Source organism: Octopus sinensis, linkage group LG3 (assembly GCF_006345805.1).
Source record: "Octopus sinensis linkage group LG3, ASM634580v1, whole genome shotgun sequence".
Taxonomy (NCBI): Eukaryota; Metazoa; Mollusca; class Cephalopoda; order Octopoda; family Octopodidae; genus Octopus; species Octopus sinensis.
The window spans coordinates 68,154,854-68,163,551 of record NC_042999.1 but is presented as its reverse complement, the minus strand read 5'-3'; positions in this window follow the sequence as shown (position 1 = coordinate 68,163,551).

Below are 8,698 nucleotides of genomic sequence, written 5' to 3'. Positions count from 1 at the left end.
TATCTAGGGCATCGCCTGACCTGTGTAGCAGTTGACTACATATATATATATATATATATATATATGTATATATATATATATATATAGAGAGAGAGAGAGAGATACTTAGATACATACATAGAGATATGGACAGGCAGACAGACAGATAACTGACTGATATGTTTCAAGTTGATAGTAGTTAAGAAATAAAACAAAAATAAAAAGCAAACAAAAAATACAAGTAATAACAAGAAAAAAAAAGGAAAATATATCTCCTCCTCTGGAGGCCAGTAACTAATTTTCAACAGATGTAGTGGAACAACGTCAGTGACAAGGTCGCAGAAGTACAACAAAGTTTTATGATATTTCATGACAGACTGTACTATTGTGGCATGAAGTGAATAGATCTATATTATATTAAAAACGAACTTCAATCTTGCTTGCTTGCAATGTTACACAGCTAAACTGGCACATAATGGGAAAATGCTATAAGTTAAGGTTCCCCTGAAATGTGAATACAAACAGAATAAAACAAGTTTCACATAAATTGGACAAATGATTCTTAAGATATTGGGATTTGGGGGGTATAAATACCGAAAACAGTGTATAATGAGAAAATACACCGAAAATAACTTTACCCTGAAAAGGAAGAAACTCTAACCTTTTCAATTAGACACATTATGATGAGCAAAAGTCTTAGTGACTTGCCAACGAAAAAATATGAGTTGTTTTTTTACAGTAAATGTTTCTATTTTTGCTTTTGTTAAACACAATATTTTAATTATTTAGAAATATTTTTAAGTGAATGTGATTACAAAAATATAAGTTGTTTGTACAGTAAGTATTTATATTTTAGCTTTCTTTAAACAGACAATATTTTAATCTTTTAAAAAATTATTTTTGTGTGAATACCAGTACAAAAATTTTTTGGCATATATAAAAAATATTCTAAAGTGGAAATGACTTTAAAAATACGATAAATATCTCGTAAAAGACCCATTCATAAGTTCAGTTTTTTCCATTGGACTTTTTCCAGTGTATTCAATGTATCTCACTTCCAAAAATTTGGCTGCTGTTTCTAGCACGCCCTGCTACCACGTAACAGCTATTTGCGATAAAGGACCCGAAACAGCTGTTACGTGGTAGCAGAGCGTGCAAGAAATAGCAGCCAAATCTTTCCTTTTCTGGGAAAAGGAGCCATTTAAGCGTAATTTTGATGTCACATTTGTTGAAAGCATGTGAAATAACCTGGAAAAGAAAAACACCCCATGAAACAAAACTCTGATGGTGGGAAACTCCAAGGTCCTCACCATCCCTCTCCTCTTCCTTTTCCAGAAGAAAGTGGCTTGCTGTGGGTTTGGAGGTGAGATATGTTGAATGCACTAAAAAAAACCTGTAGAAAAAGTTGTTTCACACCGAAGTACGAACGGATCCTTTACAAAATATTTACCAAAGATTTGGACAGGCATGCAAAAAGAAAGATCTGAGCATCTGCTGGAACAAAGGGAAAGGGATAAAAGTATGAGAAATCAGGAGTTGGACACTCAGAGAGGTGAGCATTTGGCGAAACAAAGGAAAGAGAGAAAAGCAAGCGATGTCATGAATCAGATGCTCAAGTGAATACAAACGGAATAAAACAAGTTTCACGTAAATCGGAGCACGGGTTACCAAAATATGTGGTTTCTTCGGGTACCTTGGAGTATTGGTGACCCAACAGGTCACGGGTAGTCTAGTATTATATATATATATATATATATGTATATATATAATTGAAATTCACAGAAAAACAAAAGACGAAAACAGGTGTATGAACAACAAGCAAGTGTAGTTTGATACTCGGGAAAGTGAGAAAGTGTTTTATGTTTCGAGCCTACGCTCTTCAACAGAAAGGAATAAGAAAAAAATAAACAAAGAGAGAATAAAAAAACAATATGTGGATTTAGCGATACGTGTGTATATATATATATATATATATATATATATAGTTAATCCAAACAAGAAAACACAAAAAAAAAAAACACAGCAACGCGAGGACGTGGAACAAATAAAGTATTATTGGACGCTCAGGAATGAAGGAGGGTTTAACGTTTTGATCGGAGCTCTTCGCCAGAAATAAACAATGTATATATATATATATATATATACATCTACATACATACATACATGACCATAGATAAACAATTTTGAAAATATCATTTGAAGTCAAAATATTTCTGTAAAGCCATTCACAGAACAATTATGTTTTTATTACTTTTTACTAGATTCCATTTCATTGTTCCACCGGAGAAAATATTAGTTAACTTTGAGGCCATTATGTTAAAAACTAAACAATTTTGGTTAAATTATGATGAAACCCTCCTAGTTATCACTAATGGATATTTAAAACTTAGTACTAAACATCAAACATACTATTTTTGGTTTGGCTTCTGTAATCTTAGCTTAAGAGGATAATTTTTGTGTGGCTGTGTCTGCGTGAGTGTCTGTGTGTCTATGTATGTCTTTGTTTATATGTATGTATGTATGTATGTAATTATGTATGTATGTAATTATGTATGTATGTATATGTGTGTATGCACGTATGTATGTATGTGTATATGCATGAATTATGTATGTATGTATGTATTGTATGTATGTATGCATGTATGTATGTACGTGTGTGTTTGTATGTATGCACGTATGCATGTATGTGTGTGTGTATGAGTGTATGCATGTATGTATGTATGTTTCTATGTATGCATGTATGTGTGTATGTATGCACGTATGCTTGTATACATGTATATATGTATGTATATGTGTGTATGTATGTATGCGTGTATGCATGTGTGTATGTATGTATGTGTGTGTATGTATGTATGCGAGTATGCATGAGTGTATGCATGTATGTATATATGTATGTGTGTGTGTATTTGTGTACATGCATGTATTTGTGTGTGTGGGTGTGTGCATTTGTGCACGTGAATGTCTTGGTGTAACTTTGTGTGCTTGCATGCATGTGTTTGTGTCTTTGTGTCTGTGTGTACACTTCTGTATGCATTTGTGTGTGTGTGTAAGTGTTTGTGTGTATTTAGATATGTGTGTATGTGTGTTTGTTCAGCTATTTATTGTTTGTGTTTGTATATACATGTGTGTATGCATGTGTATATACAAGGATTACTTGTTCAAGCATGTGTGTGTAGTGTGTGTGTGTGTGGTGTGTATGTACTTGTACCTGTGAATGTGCTTAGATGTAACTGCATCCTTGCATCTTTGTGTATGTGTGTATATGGATGTGTGTGTGTGTGTGTGTGTGTGCATCATGAGGTAGTGAGTTCGATTCCTGGACCAGGCTGTGTGTTGTGTAGCAAGACACTTTATCTCATGTTGCTCCAGTTCAATCAGCTGTAGAAATGATTAGCGACATCATTGGTGTCAAACCATATTGGCCTTTACTTTTCCTTGGACGACATTAGTAGCAAAGACAGGCCCAATGTTTGAAGGTCATGCTTCACCACTTCATATATATATATCATCGTGATCGACCAGGCTATCAGATGTTGTTACACAATGCGCTTTGTTTTAGCCTTCAAATGATGCCATCCCGCTGGCTAAGCAAAGCAGGCCAACAGAAGAAAGTGTGAGAGGAAGTTATGGCGAAAGAGTACAGCAGGGATCGCCACCATCCCCTGCTGGAGCCTCGTGGAGCTTTAGGTATTTTCGCTCAAACACTCACAATGCCCAGTCGAAACCATGATCCTACAACCACGAGTCCGCTGCCCTAACCACTGGGCCATTGCGCCATATGTGTGTATGTACATATATATATGTATTTATGCATGTATGTATGTGGCTGCTTGTATATAAATGCAGGTATATATATATATATATGTTTGCTAATTTATGCCACTTTGCTAACATTTTGTACTAATTTATCAACAGATTATTTTTTTCTGAAAACATTACCTTGTCATAAACTCAGGTGTCCAACAAAATTTATCTCTAATCTGTTTATATCTCCAATTTGTGTAATATTACTCTTATCATTACTGATCAAAATATGACTAATTATTTTTTTATTCTTTTATTTGTTTCAGTCATTTGACTGTGGCCATGCTGGAGCACTGCCTTTAATCAAACAAATCGACCCCAGGACTTATTCTTTGTAAGCCTAATACTTACTCCATCAGTCTGTTATGCTGAACTGCTTAGTTAAACTTAATTTCCATTCACATATTTACATTTCAAAAATTTAACATAATCTTTTCCATAAATCAACTGTCGTAAAAATTCTATACAATGACATCACATTTTCTGTGTACCTTAAGACATCAATCATCACGACACACCTTCACTCACTCACTCTAGCTCTCTTTCTCTCTCACTTTTCCTGTGCCACTGGCATGCGTGTACCTACACAATACCAGCACGAGTGCATTCTATGTGGCACCAGCATCTGTAAAGGACAAACCAGTATGTATGGAAGACAGCAATTTTACTTAGCTTGCTCTGTCTTATCAAGTACAGCAAAATGCCACAACTTCCAGTCCTTTGTCAATTCCTCAGTGAGGCCCAATGTCTGAAGATCCTTTCTCACAACTTTGTCCCATGTCTTCCTGTTTCTGCTCCTTTAACAAGTTCCCTCCACAATCAGAGCTCAGCACTTCTTTATGCGGCTGTCCTCATCCATATGCATCACAAGACCAGCCAGCACAGTCTTTTCTCTTGCACACAACATCTGATGCCTCTTATACTCAGTTTTCCTCTTAAATCATTTACACTCCGTCATGTGTGCACACTGACACTACCCATCCAGCAGAGCAAGCTAGCTTCATTTCTTTCAAGCCTTTTCAAGTCCATGCTTCACTGCCATGTAGCATAGCCATACATACACAGACATCATACAATCTGCCTTTCACTCTGAAAGAGAGATTCTTAGTTACCAACAAAGATAGAAGCTCTCTGAATATTGCCCAGCTGTTCTTATTCTAGCAACTGCACTTTCAGAACTTCCTCCTCCACTGCTAACTTGGTCACCTAGGTAACAGAATCTATGTACTACTAATTTAGATCTAATGATCCCTGCTGAGCATTTGAAGGAATCTATTGTCTGCACATTTTTTAGTACTTATTGTACCTGTACGTTTGCCACACTAAAAAACTATTTTCTCTGTTAACCTTCCTGTCATACCATTACATTCGTATGTGTCCAAAGCATGCCCTGGTTAAATGTATAGAATTTCTACCAACACCCTTCTTAAATATCAAGCAGGGCTAGCTCCCAGAAGGGACTTGTGTTTTGTGTGTTTTTCTACTTACTAAGACTATATGTATGTGTCTATAAATGCATTCGAGCATGGTTGATGCCAGTGCCACCTGACTGACTCCTGTGCTGGTGGCATGTAAAAAGCACTATTTGAGCATGGTCGATGCCAGTGCTGCCTGACTGGCTCCCAATTTCAACCAATCAATGACGTCTATTGAGGTGAATACACACACACACACCACACACATATATATATATATATATTAGCTGAAGTACCCGTCCTTTGGACGGTTTAAGTTGCTCTTGGGAAAATCATCCTTTATAAAAACCCATGAAAACCCCAGGCACTATTTCAGCGAGCTTTGTGTCTTCTGTTATCTTATGTAAAAGCAGAAATCCCTTCTAAGTTAACATATTGAGATGTTGAACAAGAGAGAATCGCTCGTGTATAGGGAACAAGCAGTATCGCCCGGCGTTGCTCGGGTTTGTTTCGACCCTTTAGAATTGGAATTTTTGAAAAGTAAAAATTTTGCATTATGTAGCTTGTTATTCTCTTTAGTGAACATTTTTCTGATTGAAATACGCCAAAAAATGGCGACAAAAAATCGTAAAAAATAAAGATTTTCATAAATAATTTTTGGTGTTAACATGGTCCGATTTGAATTTTTTCTTCTACGGAAGGAAGAGCATGCTTTCTATCATACTCTCAATTTTGGTCAACTTGCGCTGCAGGTTCTCAGAGGAGATAGTGTTAGTTGAAGGCTACCAAACCTTCCACACAGAGAACTTCAGCTTTATATATATAGAGATGTAAAAGGCGATGTTTCGTTTGTCGTAGCACACGTTTCCGTCGATTGTCGATTTCCATAAAAAATGTAAACACTGAATCGGCCATACATACATACATACATACATACATACACACATACATACACACACACATACATACACACACACACATACATAGATACATACACACACACATACATGCAGACATACATATACACATACACCGAGTAAAAAATTACACTGAATCGGCCATACATACATACACACACACATACTTACACACATACTTACACACACACACACATACATACACACACACATACATAGATACATACACACACACACATACATATACACATACACCGAGTAAAAAATTTCAGTTATCTCTCTCTTTCACACATTACTCTCTCTGTCTCTTCGCACACACTAACAGAAGCACTTCACTTACACAACATACTGTCTGTCTCCCACACCCCATCAAACACACACACGGGGACTTCAAAAAGAAATTCCCTCGTCATAAAATCGCTTCCTCTTAGTCTCTTTCGCTCTCATTACTTCAAATATTCCCGCAAAGCCATATGTAAAAAAATAAAAGTTTTTTACGGAAATCGACGGAAACGTGTGCTACGACAACCGAAACTTCGCCATGTAAAAGTTCTTCAAAGGGCCCCAATTTTATTGTAAACCGGGTGGTATAAAACGAAAATGTAACCTCACAAAATATTCCGTCATAAATTCATGGGACCAATGGTGGTCAAAAAGACCAAAATGGAATATTTTTATGTCTTTAATTTATAAACTAACCCTTAAATGAACTTTTCCGTAATATTGTTAATGTAACGATATATTTTCAAGTATTAACATCAGGAGCAAAACGATAAATAGTACAAAGTCAAATGTTAAACTTAACATAAAATAGTTTAGGAGTTGTCGGTTGTGAAATATGCCAAAAAATAATCTTAAGGAAACGTACCTTTTATTTCAAGTGCAAAGAGTGAAAATAAATCCGAGTGAAGACACAGTTGACAGTTTACTTACTGAAACAACGCCTTACGTTTGTAAACGGGAATGCAAGAAAAACGAAATACAATAAGGGTGATAATGTTTTACCTTTTCCGTTTTTCATAACTGTTACCCATGTTTGGACGGAACTACTCGAGAACAGTGGTCCCGATGCGCGCACTCACGTAGTCGCGCATCCGCGCTAGCTAGTCGTGACTAGTCGATCCTACAACGACTACCTAGCAAAGTAAATAAAACACAAAATAAATAATTTTTTAAACAAAGTAAATAACACAAAATACAAGGTAAGGATCGACTAATCATGACTAGCTAGCGCGAGTACGCGAGTGCGCGCACCGGGGCTACTCTTCTCAAGTAGTACCTGTTTGAACTACCGTGCATTATTTTCTACAAACAATTTGGGTGAATAATGCACATTTTTTAGCGCAAACGAAATGCAAGTATGATATTGCTTTCGTTTTTCATAACTGTTACCCATGTTTGAACAAACCTGCATTATTTTCTACAAACAATTTGGGTGAATAATGCACATTTTTTAGTGCCAAAGTTATTATCAACTTAAAATAAGATACATTTATTATTATAATTCCTATAAAAAATGACAATATAAGAAAAAAATTGTCGACTGTATAAGATAACAAAATAACCGCCCTAACGTGACCAACCAATGTGAAAAGAACTTTTTAAAATTTGCTTAAGAAAACGTTTATGTCCAGCAATACAAAAAAAAACCTTCTGGTTTTCATGTCTAATTACTGCAGCATTTTCGAGCAATCTTTGCGTGCACTTAACAGCTGATTGAGTAAAGCTCACATGTGAGTACGACTCTTCTCACTCCTCGCACTGCTCAACAGGCCCCAATATCGATTTTCGAAAAAAATAAGTAGATGCGGTCCTTGGTGGGTAGCAGACGAAGCTCTGTATAAAATTCCAACGAATTGCGGTCGTATGTATATATGCATATATATATATATATATATATAATATATATATATATATATATATATATTTGTTGAAATTTAACAGAAAAACAAAAGACAAAGACAGGTGTATGAACAACAAGCAGGTGTATTAGTTTGACGCTCGGGAAAGTGAGAAGTCTTTTATGTTTCAAGCCTATATATTATATATATATATATATATATATATATATATATATACATACATATATACATACACACACTTATGTATATGTGTGTGTGTGTATTCTTTCATTATCTTGTTAACATTGATGGAATTCAAGAGTATGAATACATATGAATATGCATCTACATACATACATCCACACACAAACCTACACTCATACTCACAGAATATCAGGTATTAGTTGATAATTCATTCTGTTGCTACTCAGAGTTTCATGTACTTGCATTCAATCAGTTAATCTTGGGTGAACTGGACTGCAAGGAAGAGATGTAAAAAATCGTTAGTTTCAAAGTGAGAATCGCTATTTTTATAATCTTTATGTCTTGTTTGTTCCGCCATTAAAACAACCAGTTGCTCAGACATCTGGCACATACCATTTCATTAGCAATAAGGGGAGTGCAGGATGACAGTCAGCCAAAACCGTCGCTATGCTGTCTCTCTTCTTTCCTCTCTCTGTGGGGTTAATAATCTTAATCTTTAGTTACAGTTTCTCATTCAAACTACATAATGGGTAGAATT